Below are 19,937 nucleotides of genomic sequence, written 5' to 3' on the forward strand. Positions count from 1 at the left end.
AACGCAAATTTAGCGGATTCCTTTTAGTACTCCAGTGAATGATTTTACACTTTTCATTATTTACAGTGAATTGCCACTTTTTGCACCATACAGATAGCTAAATCGTTTTGTAATTTGTTTTGATAATCCGTTGACTTTGTAAGACGGTGACTGACATCCTCATCTACAAATAATATCTGAGAGGGCTACTCAGATTGTCTCCTAAATCACTTGTGCAGATCAGGAACAACAGAAGTCTTATAACACTTACTTAGAGTACTTCAAATATTACTTTTCCTCGGTGACTTTCCGTCAGTTACTGCGAACTGTGACTCTTATGTCAGTAAATCACGAATCCAGTCGCACAACTAAGACGATACTCTATAGGTACGCAATTTGATTAGAAGTCGTTTCTGAGTAACGGTGTCAAAAGCCTTCTGAAAATCAAAAATATGCAATCAATTTGACTTCCTCGGTCGAGGGCACTGATTATTTCGTGAGAGTAAAGAGCTAGTTGTGCATCACAAAAACGATGTTTTCTGAATTCGTGTCGGTTGCTTGTCTGGCAGAGGGTTCAATGAACCACCTTCAAACTGTCTCTGTCGTTTCACTCTTGAACGGAGCGAGGGAAAAACGAGCACTTAAATTTTTCTGTGCGAGCCCTGATTTCTCTTTACAGTAAATTAGCAGGCATGCAGCACGTGATGAAACTGGTGGTACCAATAATAAATTTTCCCGAGTCTCGCATTATTACATCATCAGTGGCAATAGTTCCTCATGGAAGTGAACAAAGAGGATGGAGAGGTTATTTCTATCAGTTAGTTGAAGAGGAATGCGTGAAACGATTTGTCGATTTAAGATCCAGAGTTGTTGAGTTTCAGTAGGGATGTATCCAAAATGAAAACTGCGTTGTGGAAGGGGCAACTTCTGAATAAGTGACTGTCCAGTTATCTGAGCTCACTGGCATCAGAGATAGAGCGAATTTTGAAAAAGTTATTGTGGCGTTGAAAGAATTGCCGGTACATTTTCCTAAACGTTTTGAAAACACTGTCAGTCTTACGTCTGTTTTTGAGCTGTTTCCGCGACCGTTTGCCATTTCAGTTAAAAATGCCCCTGTACGTAAGGGAATGGAACAGAGCTACCTTCAGTGCAATTCCCGTTTTAAAGACAAATCCTTTTACCTTAAAACATTTAAGTAGTTCTGCTTTATTTCCTTCGCGAAGAGTTTCCATGTCTCCATAGTGAGGTTGTTAACGTGAAATAATGTTTCGTGAATGTGCAGGATGAAAATTATGTAAATCGACAAACCTTGGGAAGTTACACGCGACACCGAAACAAATATTTTTCTCTAATGCGATATTTTCCTGTGAGAATTTTTTTAACAGGTGGATGGAGATTTCTCTAGATGAAAATTAATTATCCCTACTAACTATAGGAGCCTGCATGGGAGAATAGAAGCACATTTTCTGATGTGTTTTCCTGTGAGGACAAAAAGCAACACAACGAAGTTATAATTCTTTGTTACCAAGAGACAACAACATTAACACAACACAATTACTTGAGTTGTAATAGAGGTTCAAAAATGCCTCCATTGACTCTTAAATAGAGATTACACCGGTGGGTCATGTTGTGCCTAACACGGTCAAAGGCTGCAGGAGTGTCCTTAATTCTTACTGCAGCTGCTATTTTCTGGACATATAGATCCTCCGCTGATTTAACAGGGGTTCAGTAAACATTGTTACACCTCTCTCCTCGCACAAAAAGGTCCATGGGGGTGAAGGGATAAAGTAGACCGTGGTATAAGACCACCACCGCCAGTCCACTTTTCTGGAAACCAAGGATCGGCGCATAAGACGACTGAAATGTTGGAACCACATGAGCAGTCTTGTAGCGAGTGGCACGTTATCCAACAACTCTGGCAACGCTCAGGCGTGGAAATTGTAATAATTCCTCTGATTTAATGGCCTAAGTAGGAGATATGGACCAATTAAACAGTCTCCAACAAGACCTGCTCATGTATTCACATAGAACCGCCCTTGGCGGTTACGAGTAAATGCAGCATGTGGATAAACCTCATTCAAAACATACGAATCGTGGATGTTCAAGACCCAATCACTCCAGAACGTTGCTTCATCTGCAAACAGCACGGAAGATGGAAGTGTAGCATGCGTTTGACACTGTGCTCGGAGTTGATAATCATCTGGTTCTAGTTTGTGCACACGCTTTAAGCCAAACGGATTAACAATTGGTCATGAAGGACGATTCTTACATTCGTCTGATTCGTTCCCACGTTATGCGCAAATACAAGAGTGGCGAGAGCGATTACGCCCTCTAAAAATTAAACTCCGCCCGAACAGGACATGGAGGCCCTACGGCACTGACCGGCCGCCGTGTCATTCTCAGCCCACAGGCGTCATCGGATGCGGATGTGGAGGGGCATGTGGTCAGCACACCGTTCTCCCGGCCGTATGTCTGTTAACGGGGCCGGATTACGCCCTCTACCGGATTAAAAAGAGCTTACTGACGATTGTGACTTTATAGAGAAAATTTGTTTTGGTGTCTTGTGCAGTACGTCAGAGTTCGTCAGTTCAAACAGTTTTCAACCTGTATGTGCGTGAAAGTCTTTTTTCGATTACATAGCTATTTGAGTCACAATTACGTGGCAACCCAAGCGAGAAAAACCTGTGAAATTTCTTCTCTCTGTAAGACGATAGATGCGCCAGATATAAATTTCATTATATCTTCAGCTTGCAAAAACTAATTAAACAATAGTGAAAATATGTTTGTTAGTGATCTGCGTTGTTATGAAATATGAAAGCAAGCAACATGCAAACGTTCAATGTTCCTTACCTTCTAAATGCAGCGCGATCACCATTTCCCCCTCTTCCTTCTCTTCCCTCTCAGTGGGGCGACTGGATAATGTGGGATGCGAGCGGCCAGCGACAAGCTCCGCACGTGAGGGAGAGCACTGCACACGCGCAGACTTCTTGGCAATCCCTGCCATAGACTCTCCAGCCAACTGGTCGTCAAACCACGTCCCACGAGCAGCATGCAGCTGGAATAAAGTATATGTTCTGAGCCGTGTTCACAGCAACAAAGTTCTAGCAGCTAATCGCCGAATCTCAAAATTTTAGCTAACTTTAAGAGCTTCTTAGAAACATTATTTTCCTTCTCAGTAACAAACAAAAACACTTACGGAGACAGTAATATTTTGAGATATGCTCACTTTCTCAGGGGCTCAGGGGTAAGTAGCACGGCCCCTGCAGGGATGTAAGGGGAGGGGGAGGAATGTTTTATTGTTTGCTTTTCAGCACTGAAAAGTCAGGGCCGTGCGCGAATCGTGCCGATCAATTGCTATGATAAAATTTCGACACAGGAGTAACACGGATTCGTGAACGTACATTATAAAGGCGGTCATCTTCAAATGTGGTACATACACGGTAACTGCGTGAAGATGTTACAGTCTTTCAGAAATGACGGAGAAGGGTAAATGTATCAATATGAGGCAAGGTATTCGGATCCAGAAACGACCGAGTCGACATTAGTAAGTGATACTCGTTCTGATAACTCTGACAGTGCGTACGCATACCGACACTGTTGTCGCTAAGACTGTTGGGTAGGCAACTTTCGGGGGTGATAGCCTGCACCAAAACAAGATAAAAAGTCTGGCAAACATGTATTCTGTAATGCATACCATAAGAGCTATGAGCACTTGTTCAGTTGAAGAGTTTTATTTCACACTAGCTGAAATGAACAAAAGCTCATAGGTTTTAAGCTATGCAATATAGAATCCATGTTCAGCAGACATTTTTTTCTTATCTTGGTTGGTACCACCACCCGGTACCACCACCCCATAACAGTTTTCGTTTATAACTTTCGACTCTATCGTTTACGGACCAGGATCGCTGACCTCAAACTGATTCATCAAAGAAAATTTGTAATATCATCACCGAATCACGCTGTAATTGTCGAAAGAAATATGAAATTAAATTACAGGTGTTGTAATACAACGTAATGAACAGAAAAAAATTACGTTTTCATATAGCTACTGCTATTAACCAATTAATCATCCGCTCATACAGACAACACATTGCGAGGTGCCAGGGCTAGCAGTGTATTTAACACTAAATTCTTCTAGAATCTTCATATGGAAATGATACTCTAATCCGAATTTTGCTGTTGCACATGGATTAAGAAGAAACGCGAACTGGCTGTAATCGACCCTGCAAGTGGAGTAGGAAAGAGTTTGGCACCTGCAATAATGTAATTGGGTACCGATCAACGGAAAGAAAGTTATGTCCAAAATAACAATTTGATTTATTATGACTAAACTCAAAATAATAAACACAACACATGAAACATTTACAATACGTCAAATTGGATACTCAAATAAATGCTGTGAAGGTGAAGTTGTCCATAAACTAGATTGTGACATTTATGACCAAGTGGTATGTGGAGCCAATTCCTTGCAACTCAAATCTTAAGAGAAACACCCACCCAACCCAACAGTAATTGCTACAGTAGTGAGAACTCAGACAATGAACACCCAAGCCAGAACCACGTTAGAAAATACTGGAACAGGCGCGCTCTGCTGAGTTCTGATTGTCACATAGCTAAATTCCCTAATCTGTCGGTGCTGTGGACATACATTACCAAGCTGTCTTCTTAACTGCAAGGACACGATCTGGCATACTAGAGGCGATGGCTGGTAGCTTCGACGTTCCGTCGTGGTGATCATAAAGTCGTAAGTATAGCCCGAAACAAATTATCCTCGTCTGGTTGTTCCAGACTGAGGAGTTCCTAGCTACAGAAATGCGCTTCTGAGGGAGACGAAGAAGGCTCGCTACACAATCACTGGTGGTACAGTGATTGATTTTAACAAGCGAAGTCACGCAGTAACTCTGATACAGTCAACTTTAGCCAAAACTGCTCAAGATGGACAACATAGGCCGCTTGTACGTAGAACGCTCAATATGCCAACTATACTCGGAAAGTTACGTTGAAGTCGAAACTTCAGCAACTTCGTCAAACAGTTACAATTAAATGAAAGTATATTAGACAGCCAACGGATGGCAGGCTGTCCAAAGCAGCGAGAGCTCAGTCTTGTAACCTACTCTGACCGGAAGGCGAGAGCCGTCTCACTCAAGAGCACCCGTACAAATCGAACACAGAACATTCCCGCCCCCACGACAGTGGCGGTGATTAAAACGTGCCAATCAGCAACTCGAAAACCGGCGGAAAATTCCACTCTATTGCCGAAGCACTACTATTCCACCAATGGAGATACTTGGCGCCAATTTCTGCGCCGATTTTGCTACGTCACGGAGCTATGCCCTGAGCAAGCCAATCACAGTTATGATTTTGCAGAAAACGCGGGACTTCGCCCGCCAAGACTGCCTGGGAAATCAAGTCATTCGGACACCTCGCTGGTAGCCCGTCAGAAAGTGTTTTCACTAAGCTTCTGCGAAGTAACGGAATCTCTAGCTCGAGCCCCTCCTTCAGGCCACTGTGGGCGTGTCGCCCCGCTCTTATGACAATGTCGACGTCTGGAAAGCATCCAATCGACTCTCTCACACCTGTCGGCATAACCCTTTCAACATCAGCAGAACCCGCCTGTCGCCGGACCACCCAGGTGACGAGAGACGCTGCATGGGAAGTCCGCTTGTGAATCAATAGCAACTTTTCACCACATGCAATTAGAGAGGAAAATATTGATATCTTCTGAGTTCTCTATACTAGCCTTGTAATGACAATACTCGGCCATTCTTCCCCAAATCGAGTTACTCAGAGTAAGATATAATTATGAGAGGGGGAAAGTCGCTGTGTGCATCTAAAGGCATGCCAGCTCCAACATCAACACTTCGTCAGGCCGTTAGGTGTCACAATTTTGGAGACACTGAGATGGGCGGAACAGGCGAAACGAGATGTTCCGAATGATCCCGACTTTAAACGATCAGTGCGTAGTGATTGGTGGCCAGCTTATCAGATAACATACTAATGTATGTAGGTTACCAATTAATAAAAGCTAAGTGCATATGTGGGCGAACGTGCGGTTCACAATGTCAGTATTGACTCTCGAACGAGAAAGTTTGACGAGCGCTGCCGCATCCGTTAGCGCCTGACAGTGGCCGACTCTGCTGGCAGGCTGTTGTGTTCCGTGGAGTGCCGTGCCGCCCCCGCGGAGCCAGCCGCCGCCGCCCCCACCCCCGCTCCCGCCCCCGCGCTCCCCGCCCCCGCAGCCGTGCCTCGGCGCTGTGCCCGCGGGCGGTAGCGGCGCGCCCGCCGGTTCCCACGGCTGGCTGGCCGGCGGCCGCCGTGCCTTACCTGCCAGCCAGCCCTGCCGCCTCCTGCCTGCTGCTGCTGCAGCACGTGCCCCCCCCCCCCCCCCTCCCACCCTTTATTATCACTCTCCTTTACGGCGCTGACCATCGCCTCTCGCGCCTCTCTTAAAAATACAAGCTACGTATAAAAGTTAGTGACTCGTATTACGAAGCGAATAAAACACAAGATACCATCCAAGTTCGTTTATTTGCCTCCACTAGAACCAATAAACTTTTGTCCAATTTATAAAGCTGCATTCAGGTCGTACCAGAGAAGCGAAAGGTGCACAGATGTCACAGTTTCCCTCTGTGATACCTTTCGGGTGGTGAAAATACAGCGCTAGGTCATGAAGTAGGGATGTACCGGGTGATCAAAAAGTCAGTATAAATTTGAAAACTGAATAAATCACGGAATAATGTAGATAGAGAGGTACACATTGACACACATGCTTGGAATGACATGGGATTTTATTAGAACAAAAAAAAAAAAATACAAAAGTTCAAAAAATGTCCGACAGATGGCACTTCATCTGATCAATAGCAATAATTAGCATAACAAAGTAAGACAGAGCAAAGATGATGTTCTTTACAGGAAATGCTCAATATGTCCACCATCATTCCTCAACAATACCTGTAGTCGAGTAATAATGTTGTGAAAAGCACTGTAAAGCATGTTATGGTGAGGCATTGGCGTTGGATGCTGTCTTTCAGCACCCCTAGAGATGTCGGTCGATCACGATACACTTGCGACTTCAGGTAACTTCAAAGCCAATAATCACACGGACTGAGGTCTGCGGACCTGGGAGGCCAAGCATGACGAAAGTGGCGGCTGAGCACACGATCATCACCAAACGACGCACGCAAGAAATCTTTCACGCGTCTAGCACTATGGGGTGGAGCGCCATCCTGCATAAACATCGTACGTTCCAGCAGGTGTTTATCAGCCGGGCTGGGGATGATGCGATTCTGTAACATATCGGCGTACCTCTCACCCGTCACGGTAGCAGTTACAAAACCAGAATCACGCATTTCCTCAAAGAAAAAAGGCCCGATAACGGTAGATGTGGTAAATCCAACCCATACCGTGACTTTCTATTCGTGCAATGGAGTTTCCACGACAGTTCTAGGATTTTCGGTAGCCCAAATTCTGCAGTTGTGGGCGCTGAGAGACCCTCGGAGCGAGAAATGAGCTTCGTCGGTCCACAACACGTTATTCAACCAATCGTCATCTTCCGCCATATTTTGAAACACCCACACCGCAAATGCCCTCCGCTTCACTAAATCGCCAGGTGACACTTCATGATGCCGATGGATTTTGTACGGGTAGCATCGGAGGGAACGCCTAAGTGCCACCAAACAGTAGTGTATGGCATGCCTGTGCGACGTGTGACTGCACGAGCGCTGACTACCCCGTGCATAGAAGAATCCGCCTGCAGTCTCCATTTCTTCCTGAACTGTCTCAGCAGCATTACGCCTTGTGCTCGTTGGGCCACTACGGGGTCTATCGTCTAAACAACCCGTGGCTTCGAACTTCGAAATCATTCTCGCCAGAGCTGCATTTGTCAACGGACCTTTACCCATTCGAATCCCCTTCTTATGGTGATAGGATCGTAACGCTGAACCAGCACATTCCCCGTTCTGTTAATACAGCTTCACTAAAAGCGCCTTTTCAGGTAACGTCAACATGCTGCGACTGCTGGCGCGTCTGATTCTCTCTCCCATTACAACTCCTTTTATACACGATTGTCATGCGCAGTCACTGACGTTTTGCTGTCCAACGCCATCTGTCGAACATTTTGTGAACTTTGTTTTTTTTTGTTCTAATGAAACCCCATGTCATTCCAAGCATGTGTGTCAATTTTTACCTCTTTATCTACATTATTCCGTGGTTAAGTTTTCAAATTTATACTGACCTTTTGATCACCCAGTAGATTGAACTCTGGCTCCAAAAAGTCGGAACATACCGCTTAAATTGCACGTCTGATACCATCACCCATAGCTTTGGCTCTTTTTGTCAGTTAATTAGTTAACTCATGCTTAATTAATTATTCTAACTTTTATCGAAATCATGTTGAAGGAGTCAGTTTACAAGACATGTATATATGATTAGTGTTTAACATTAATTAACACACTTTTTTAGTCTTACTCGTGCAACTGCACTTGAAAGTAGTATATTTTATTGGAAAACAGTTTTCAAGTAGAAATTCGACCATGCGATGGAAGGAGTTGTCGAGGGCAAATGCTTTTATATTAAAGTTTTGAATATGGCTGCGTAGTTAACGAGTGTTTACAAGGTAAAACTAACAGTAATAGCAGCCCTCGGTCACAAACAAGGAGACTTTTGACCTAGGCTTCGGCAATTCTATGAGTGCTTTCATCAGAAATAAAACTCTCAAATTGGCCTATAACATAATTACCAAATTACAGGAAAGAAAATTTTTTTAAAGTGTAACTACTGGCTAGTAATACACAAAAATGAAACGGTACTTACATGTCACATATTAAAATAAAAATCAAGAGATAAAACTTTAGTCACAAAATTTATAAAACAGAATACATAAAAGGCAAGCCACTATGGGCTGCTCACATGCTTCGAGATACGGTAGCATGACACTGATGCGCCCGCGCTAGTAATTGCGGTCAGGTGAAAATTACACCAAGAGCGCAATCTAGTACCCGCAAATAAAAGCAGGTTACTTAACATAGAACATGTAGACAGACGAATGTGCAGATGAATATTATTTTGTACATAAAGCAAAAGGCAATAATTTTACCTGAAAGCGGCAGACGCGGTGACAAATTCTAAAATGGCGTTTTCAGCCTCTAAACTGTATTTATAAGCTCCTATGCATATGATTTGCTGCCGTGTCTGCCGCTGTCACATAAAATTATTACCTTTTATTTTTTATACAAAATAATGTTCAAAAAATGGTTCAAATGGCTCTGAGCACTATGGGACTTAACATCTGTGGTCATCAGTCCCATAGAACTTAGAACTACTTAAACCTAAATAACCTAAGGACATCACACACATCCATGCCCGAGGCAGGATTCGAACCTGCGACCGTAGCAGTCGCGCGGTTCCGGACTGAGCGCCTTAACCGCGAGACCACCGCGGCCGGCAAAAATAATGTTCATCGTAACCTTCGTCTGTCTACATTTTGAATGTTAAGTAGTCTGCTTGTATTTGTGACTACTAGAAGGCACTCGTAGTGTAATATTTACCTCCCGCAATTACTAATGCGGGCGCATCAGTGTGAGCTCGACGCACGTGAGCAGCCCATAGTGGCTTGCCCTTTATGTATTCTGTTATATAAATTTTGTGACTAAAGCTTTATCATTTGATTTTTAGTTTAATACGTGACATGTAAGTACCGTTTCTTTTTGTGTGTTACTAGCCAGTATTTACACTTCAAAAAATTTTCTTTCCTCTAATTTTGTAATTATGTTATAGGCCAGTTTGAGAGTTTTATTTCTGATTAAAGCACTCATAGCAGTGCAGAAACCTATGTCAAAAGACTCCTTGTTGGCGACCGAGAGCTGCTGTTAATTTTATTTTGATTTTAAGTTAGATTTAAAACAAGTGCTGTCAGACTGTTTTCGTTATAGGGCAAATGATCAAAAATTTTTGTTGCTGCGTATTGAACTTCTTTCTCAATATAAATAAATACAATGAAGGTCACTTTTCCCTTTGGTGTTGTAAGGATAGACATCACTGTTCTCAAGTTGTCATGGATTACTTAATGCGAATTTCATTAGCGAATATACAGGTGTCCCATGTATTGCGACTGCACGGTTAAAATGCCAAGCTGCTTCAAGAGGTACCTACACGACGTCCGTGGATAAACACCACGTATTATTCTTACTACTCGCTTTTGTGCAATCAATACTTTCTTTCTAAGTGACGAGTCGCTTCAAAAAAATTATTCCATGAAACACTAGCAAGTGCAAATACGCAAAATACTCGTATCTCCGGAGGTTGATTTGTTTCTTTCCAAGATTAGGAGTTATACGAAGAGCACAAGTAAGCTGACCTTAATTGTTTGAGATGATGAGATCGGTGTGTACACAGTGTTCTACCCTGTTTACTGACTCCTGCTCATTGTTACATCATTTGCTGGTATCACTCTGTCTGTTGTATAGAGCTGAATACAGTGATTTTCTTATCAAATTTTAGGGAGTTTACATTGTCTGAGAAATAATAATAATAAATCATTAATATCTCCTCTTTGATTTCTCTGTAGTAGGATTTAATATAACACTAGTATCGTCTGCAGAAAGTACGAATTGGGCTTTTTGAATTTCAGGTGGAAGGTCATTCACAAACGTGAGATATAGGAGTGGAACCAAAATTGAAGCCTATGGGAGTTCCTTCGTGATTTCTGTCCCTTTTAATAAAATTTTCTGTGTTTCCGCACACTGTTTGCATTGTTCAGCACAACCTTTTGCATTCTGTTTCTTTAGTGTAGTTCAGACCGATTGTGGATAAAGCGTCATTTCGATAAAACTTGTGTATTTCTAAGAGAGTAAGATAGTGAATACAATCAAATGCCTTCGAAAGATCACCAAAAAGACCAACTGCCGAGATTTTATTATCTAAGGCTCGTAATATTTGATGACTGAACAGCATTCTCAGTCAAACAACTCTTCTGAAATCCAAATTGTGGTACGCTAAATTTGAGACTACTCTTGAGTCAATACTTACAATATTTTTTCAGTTCGTTGCAAAAGTACCTACCCCTACATACGGTTAATTCCTCTCGTCATTTCCAAAGTATCACATTGCGTTTGGCAAGGCGACAGTCCTGCCTCGATGAAATTTCATTAGGTAATGCTCGTGGATGGTGTCGAGGAACACCTATAATGTATACTAATTCAATATGGCGCTCGTACAACAGTGCAGTACATTATCTGATCTATAGGAGCAATAATAGTATTAACAAGATCATCAGAGTGACAAAAGATATCACAGTATTGTTCACAACACTTAAGCTGAGTGGACGTGTTAATCGGAAAGGAGAGTTGCATCCTCGTTTCTACGTATTTCCAATATAGTGGCGAGATCTATGAGTATCTTCTCAAGTAAAAGGATATTAGTCACCTAGAAAGACCAAAGCTGCTTCTGTACGCCATTGATACGAACGAGAAATCAGCATTTTGGCATAGCCGCCCGACTGATGATCGTGGAAGACAACCAGAAGAAATCGTCTTGGAACTCAACCTGCAATACACCTGAATACACCTCGCAGTCCGCCTATGTATGAAGGGAGGGTCGGAACAACGTCATACAAAGACATCACTTTAGAAAATGTGGTAGTGACTTGCCGTGCAAACGTCGGGAATGATAAGAGTGCAATGGCACAGGAGTGATCACAATATCATACACTATACCCCCAATGGAAGAGAAATCAAAGATTCTAACAGAAAACATGGGCTTAAGACCAAAATGTAACACCAAGGAGATAAATTGGGAAGAACTGAGAAGAGTATTTCCCTGTCCTGGATGTACATCGACGGTGGTGATGTAGACGCTAAGGTGCATGAACTGACAGTGCCCAATGGAGGTGTTGATGCCTATCAGTAGAGGTCCTTTTAGAGGAGTACTTTTTATCAGGACCGAGGAACTGCTAAAATTAAGAAGTGAAACAAAAAGAGCAGCATGACCCAAGAAGAAAGAATCTGGTCAGTAGATACCCGGTTCGAATATTTGTGACGGTAGATATAGTCGTTGTCAGTATCTCGCGGGCAACAATATTCCTTGAAGCCAGATAATGCATCAAATATATGCAATGAATTCCAAACTGAAGTCCAATTGCGGCATTTGACACGATGATGATGGACGGGTCGAAACGTTAGTTTTGACATTCATTCGGAGCTATCCAGTGGGAACAGGCTATGGTCCACTACAAGATTCACTCTCTCGTTACTTCCATTTTCATAATCATTCGTATGAACGCAGGCGCAATGCAATGCAAAACTACCGATGCACTCGTCACTACACGCATTGGACTGTACTAGCATGCTGGTGGTTTTAGAAGAGCTGGGAGGGGGGGGGGGAGGGGTTACTGAGGATATTGGCTTTGAAGTGGACCGTTCGATGGATAGAAAATTTATATCCAGAGTAAATAGTTTTCCAATATAGTTTTCGGTGGGTAAATTAACCTTAAGGCACCATTAAATTTTAATATCCTGTGATGTTTAAATGAACAGGTGTTGATCCCTTGTCTTACATACGCCGCTGTATAATCTTACATGAATGAAAGCAAACCACTGCCACATGTGATTGGTTTCAGAAAATTAACTATTTTGTTTCAGTTTTGAACAAAACTGTTAACTAACATTTACAGTTACTTCCTCTTATCAAGCGTATTACAGAAGTGTAACCTGGTAATTATACTAAAGCTAAGCAGCACGACAAATGGTTGCGATTCAATCAGATCACATGGTGGTGATTCAGTCCTTTGTATTAAATATGATGTGCCTTACCTAGAAAACCATTGTGAATACATGAAACAGATCATCAATAAATAAATGCTGTGTGGCTAGGGCCTCCCGTCGGGTAGATCGTTCGCTTGGTGCAAGTCTTTCGAGCTGACGCCACTTCGGCCGGCCAGAGTGGCCGAGCAGTTCTAGGCGCCGCAGTCTGGAACCGCGCGACTGCTACGGACGCAGATCCGAATCCTGCCACGGGCATGGATGTGTGTGATGTCCTTAGGTTCGTTAGGTTTAAGCAGTTCCAAGTTCTAGAGGACTGATGACCTCAGAAGTTAAGTCCCATAGTGCTTAGAGACATTTTTTGACGCCACGTCGGCGACTTGTGTGTCGAACCATCAACGAAATATGCAACAGTGGCCTAGGGCTAGTGACTATTAATCCTGGGCTTGAACCACGCCTGTGCTTAATATCTGATTAAAAATCATCAGCAATGGTGGCCGAAGACTTTCGACGTAAGAAGTCACCCTCGTTCCGCCAACGGCTTTGTCAAAGAGGGCGGAGGAGGGGACAGATGTTCAGGGAACTCTCTTGCTCTTGAGTGGGAAAAGCCACTTAAAGGTGAGAGAACCAGTAATGAACAACGGTTCGAGGATGCAGAAGGCAACAGAAACCACTGCATTAAACACAATATGCGTTTCCACAGGATATAATGTCCAAACTGAAAAAAAGTGTCGTGATGGCCTCTCCATTGGCAACAAATTCGCACTGCGAGTTCCTGCTGCTAATAAGGCGAGTACACCGTTTGTTTATTACATATCTTTACTAGTTTCAAACAGGAGCGAGTTCAGAAATGGATAGGCACTGTGACTGGTGCGTACAGATGCGGGATGAGTTGGTGACGCTTCGCTTACTGCTGCAGGCAGTGTTGGCTTCCGTAACACAGCTTGATGCTGTTGCCAAGGGGCACCACCGTCGGGCGTCGGACGCGGCGATGTGAGGGACGTCGAGCACGACCCACGTGTCCCCCAATCGATCCACTGCTGTGGTCGCCCCGGGTACTGCCTGCACTCAGGCTGACCCTTCACCTGTGGTCGTGTGGGAGATCATTCCCAAGTCTAGCAGGCAGCGAAAGACTTTCCGTGGGGCCGACCGTAGGGCCTCCCCGGTTCGTATGACAAACAGGTTTCGGGCGTTATCTGTGGCTGACGATGTCTCTGAGCCGTATGCAGTCGTCCACACCGTTCCAGAGGACGCTTCTCAGCCCGCATGGTCTGGGAATCCACAGAGGGTGGGTTTGCTGGTAGTTGGGGGCTCCAACCTTAGGCGCGTAATGGGGCCCCTTGGGAACACGGCTGCCAAGGAGGGGAAGGAAGCCAGTGTGTACTCCGTGTGCATACTGGAGGGAGTCATTCCGGATGTGGAAAGGGTGCTACCGAATGCCTTGAAGAGTACAGGGTGCAGCCAACTGCAGGTGATAGCCCATGTCGGTACCAATGACGTGTGTGGCTTCTGATCGGAGGATATTCTCTCTGGTTTCGGGTGGCTACCGGAAATGGTAAAGACTGCCAGTCTTGCTTCCGAGATTAAGGCGGAGCTCACCATCTGCAGCATCATCGAAAGAACCGAATGTGGTCCTTTGGTGCAGAGCCGAGTGGAGGATCTGTGTCAGAGGCTCAGGCGGTTCTGTGACCGTGTAGGCTGCAGATTCCTTGACTTGCGCCATTGGGTGGTGGGTTTCCGGGTTCCGCTTAATAGGTCACGAGCTCACTACACGCAGGAGACGGTTTAAACGGGTAGTGGCTGTGAAAACACACTTGAACTCTTATCAACAAATAATCCTGGCTAGTAACGAAAATCAATGTTGATTCAATGATTAGTGAACATAGGGTTATCGTAGCGAATTGTACATCGTCACTCACAAATGTTCCGAAAATAAACGAAAAATATGTCTACTGAAAAAAGCAGATAAAAATTCGTTTGACGCCTTCCTGAGAGACAATCTCCTCTGCTTCCAAATTAATAACGTAAGTGCAGACCAGATTTGGCTTGAAGTCAAAGAAATAGTGTCAACAGCTGTTGAGAGATTTATACCAAATGAATTAACAAATGACGGAGCTGTTCCCCATGGTACACAAAACAAATCAGAACACTGTTGCAGAAAAAACGAAAAATGCATGTCAATTTTAAACGAACGCAAAATCCCCAAGACAGGCGATCTTTTACAGAAGTTCGAAATTTAGCGCGGACTTCAGTGCGAGATTCTTATAATAGTTTCCATAACGAAACTTCCTTTCGAAACCTACCAGAAAATCCGAAGAGATTTTGGTCGCATGTAAAGTATGTTAGCAGAAAGGTACAATCAATGCCTTCTCTGCGCGATAGCAATGGAAATACTATCTACGACAGTGCTGCTCAAGCAGTTATTATACATGGTCTTCCGAAATTCTTTCACCAAAGAAGGTGAAGTAAATATTCCAAAACTCGAATTAAGAACAAACATGAGTAGCTCAGTAGATATCACTTAATAAAAGCAAGTCTTCTGATCCCGACTCTATACCAGCTATGTTCCGTTCAGTGTATGCTGATGCAGTAACTCTACACTTAACAATCATATACAACCATTCACCCGATGGAAGATCCGTACCCGAAGACTGGAATGTTGCACAGGTCGCACCAATATTCAAGAAAGGCAGTAGGAGTAATCTACTAAATTACAGGCCCATACATTAACGTCGATGTGCAGCAGTATTTTGGAGCATATATTGTATTTCAACGTTTTGAATTACCTCGCAGTGAGAGGTCTATTGATGCTCAGTCAACACGGCTTTAGAAAACGTCATTCTTGTGAAACACAGCTAGCTAGGCTCTTTACTCACACGAAGTGCAGAGTGCTGTTGACAAGGGATTTCAAATTGATTTCGTGCTCCAAGGTTTCCAGAAAGCTTTTGATATTGTACCTCACAATCGGCTTCTAATCAAATTGCTTGCTTATGGAATATCGTCTCAGGCATGAGACTGGATTCGTGATTTCCAGCCAGAGAGGTCACAGTTCGTATTAACTGCGGAAAGTCATCGAATAAAACAGAAGTGATTTCTGGCGTTCTCTTTTCTCTTATCTGTGTAAATGATTTAGGAGAAATGTGAGCACTCGTCTAAGGTTGTTTGCAGATGATGCTGTCGTTTATCGTATAGAAAAGTCATCAGAAGATTAAAAAATGCAAAACTTTTTAGAAAAAATCTGTATGGTGCGAAAATTGGGAACTGGCCCTAAGTAATGCTAAAGGAATCCGTTAACATTCGGTTACACGATAAATCAATCAAATATAAAGGGCGTAAATTCAACTACATATCTAGGAGTTACAATTACGAACAACGTTGGAAGAACACGTAGAAATGTTATGGGGAAGGCCAACCAAATACTGCGTTTTGCTGGCAGAACATAGAAGATACAGCAGATTTACTAAAAAGACTGCCTATACTACGCTTGTCCGTTCTCTTTCGTAGTGCTGCTTCACAGTGTGGGATCCATACCAAATAAGGTTAACGGCGTACATCGAGAAAGTTCGATAAAAGACAGCAATTTTATATTATCGAGAAATAGGGGGGAGAACGTCACATACATGATACAGGATACGGGGTGGACATCACTAAAACAATCGCGTTTCTCGTTGCGGCGAAACTTCTCACGGGGTGTCAATCACCAGCGTATTACTCGGGATGCGAAAATACTTTATTGACGGCGACCTACATAGGGAGAAACGATCACCATAATAAAATAAGGAAAATCAGAGCTCTCGCGGAAAGATATAGGTATTTGTTTTTTCAGCGCAGAGTTCAAAAGTGGCATAATTGAGAATTATTGTGAAGGTTCCAGAATGAAGTTTTCTCTCTCAGGCTGTGGCCAAGCCATTTCTCCGCAATATCCTTTCTTTCAGGAGTGCTAGTTCTGCAAGGTTCGCACGAGAGTTTCTGTGAAGTTTGGAAGGTAGGCAAAGGTCCCGAGTTCGAGTCCCGGTCCGGCACACAGTTTTAATCTTCCAGGAAGTTTCATTGTGAAGGTTGTTCGATGAATCCTCTGCCAGAGGCTTAAGTCATATTTTTATGAAACCTCCGCCAACTGCCTGTAGGGATTTCACCATAAGACTTACGAGATGTGACATTACTGTCACACATTGCTAAGTGATACTGTTTCATTTTCTGTCAACATTTCGCGATTATTTATTGAGGTTGCTATATATGTGGGCTTGGGAGGAAAGCTTAGCTGTTTTTGCACTGGGAACGTGGATCCTACTGTATCCTTAGAGTCCTGGTGTCGGCAGAAGGCAGTCGGTGGTCTCATTATCAGAGACGATTCTCCCCAGGGAGGCGGGCAGTTTTCGGAGAAATGAGGCTACAGCCTGCTTCGTTTTTTGGTGGCCAGATCAGGCCTCTGGCCTATCTGTAGGAAAGGGAATGCTGTCCCGCTGTTGCCATCTCAACTGAAAAACTGTGCGTGATGTTTTTGTCTTTTCAGATTGGACGTCAAAGATGGAGATGCCGTGGCGCCTACCGGGCACTGCGAGGACGATGCTTGCTTTTACTCGAAAATTTCCACCATGGAGTCTGAGTCGGCCGCTGCCATGACTGTGACAAAGAGGGAAACGAATGGAGTAGATATTGATTTGACAGATAGCAACCTTGTATTGGTTAGTGTCATCCGAATACCAAACCCATGAGGGGCATTTCCGGCCTTGTACAGGTGTCCAGGTAGGCTGTGTGTGATGTGATTGTGGACTGGAAACACAAACTAACAACAACGGGTAAACAAACAGCAGACAGGCAGTAACTGTCGAACAGTGCGGAGGGTGTTTGTGAAAAATTGCATGATATCAGCATAAAGAATTACTTGTGGGTTCCAAAGTGCTATCACCATTCCACTTCCATTCGTAGTTAGTTTAAAAGAATCGGGTACAACGACTGAGCAGTTCGTCATAAGCCACACATTCTACAATCGAAAGCAAGTGACGCCATTGGTCAGTAATTGTCTGAAAACGAGTGATTCGAGGTAATGAATCACGCTCTACACCCTGTGGGAATAGGATGGAAGAATCTGAGCCTGACGAATGCTTGGAGAACGTTGTGTACTTTCGTGTGCCGTACCAAAAGTGAAGTAGAATGTAGGTCTTCTGTAATTTTTTTTATTTGTTTATAGACGCAATCCCATGTTTATGACACAGTCATAACCGGTTGCGGCCATACAATGACCGTCTTCAGATTCTACAGGCGGCATACTCTGAACACAGGTTCATGCATTGTCAAGGCATGAACCTGTGTTCAGAGTATGCTGCCTGTAGAATCTGAAGATGGTCATTGTATGGCTGAAATCAGTTGACTGTGTCATAAACATGTGATTGTGTCTATAAATAAACAAAAAAATTTTTACAAAATAATAAATCACGCACTCCATAGACAAAATGTCCTTTTTTTGCAAAAAAAAAAAAATGGCTCGGAGCACTATGGGACTTAACATCTGAGGTCATCAGTCCCATAGAACTTAGAACTACGTAAACCTGACTAACCTAAGGACATCACACACATCCATGCCTGAGGCAGGATTCGAACCTGCGATCGCAGCGGTCGCGCGGTACCAGACTGAAGCGCCCGGAACCGCTTGACCTCAGCTCTGAGTGCAGATTGGAGCACATCGGAAGACCTTTGGGACGTGTTAGAAAGTTGACATCGCTTCAGAACCCAGCGCCCAACCTCACTATCACAGACTAACAAGACAACTGCAAGACGATGTTAACGTAGTGTACTGCTGAGAATGAGCGGAGCCTTCAACACCATGTCACTAGAGGCACTTTGCGTTGTGATAGGGACCTGCACTGTAGACATAACAATACGTTATAGAGCTGCACTTTACTGGCTTAAGAGGGACAGAGTAGATAAAGTCACCGAAATTACGAGAACCAACATCATGAACAAAACGCAAATGAAACAATAGCGGATTCATACATGGCAGAGAGCGTGGGATGCATCCGATAAGGGTCACCGAGTACACTCTTTCTTTCCTGACGTACACGAAAGACTACAACTGAAACATGTCAACCTAAGCCGGGGGATGGTCCATTTCCTGACAGGTAACGGGCCGTGTCCGGTACTTTTAAACCGCATGGGACCAACTAACGATGAAGTATCCGTATACGGAGAAACTGGGACACCAGAACATGTCACACCGCTGTGCAACACGCTAGCACAAGTGAGACCTGTACAGAATGACAATGACATGGCCAGAATAATACGTAATCCCGATGACTGGAACACAATAAGTAGCGTAGCCGATATTGTATCGAACACTCTGTACGAAGAATACAAGCGCCAAAACCCATATGGAAGAAGGCGTAGACAAGCACAAACAACACAACAAACCACATGGGAGGACACAAATACGACCGCAGATTCCGAAACCGAGGAAGGAACACTAAGTGAACATGACTCAAAAGGGATCAACATGTAACGGACCAAAACCAACAATGTATGACACTGCATGCTATAACACAGTCGCAAACAACACAAAAATCATAAAACAAATAAACATCGGCACCACATACTAAGACTGTAGTAATAAGGTAATCTCGCTTGGGAGGAGAATGCTCGAAGAACTTTAATTCCGAGGCTCCTCCTCCCCAATGGCATCCTGCATAGTTTTTAAAGTATACTGCATACAAGCAGTAATGTATTGCTCGTCTTATTGTGTGCAGACAGATGTATATTCTCTTCTCTATTCAAAGCTGTAATCAATGAATTTCATATATCAGAAATGTAGTAAGTTATTTAAGGAATAATGCATTCAAGTAGCAACGAACTATATTATATTTCAACTAACAAGCTACAAACATAAGTGTATTTCTCATGTGCAGCTAAAATTCATGTATTCCATGTATGAAGTGCTCAATCAGCATTTAATCTGTATAATCTGTGCAAACATACATTAGCGCAAACCGTTTCAGATAAGAATAGCTCGAGGTTGTACCGAGACCTTCTCGCCTGAAATAGATCGAAATAGGCCATTACTAAGCAACATGCTACTTAGACTGTATTACTCATCCAAATACAGCATATCAGTTCCCTCTACATACTGCAAATTATTTTCACCACGCTCCTTGTGTTACATTTTCTTTTTTTATTTTTCTTTGACATTTGCATTGTATAAATTTTATTCTC

Source organism: Schistocerca nitens, chromosome 2 (genome assembly GCF_023898315.1).
Source record: "Schistocerca nitens isolate TAMUIC-IGC-003100 chromosome 2, iqSchNite1.1, whole genome shotgun sequence".
Lineage (NCBI taxonomy): Eukaryota > Metazoa > Arthropoda > Insecta > Orthoptera > Acrididae > Schistocerca > Schistocerca nitens.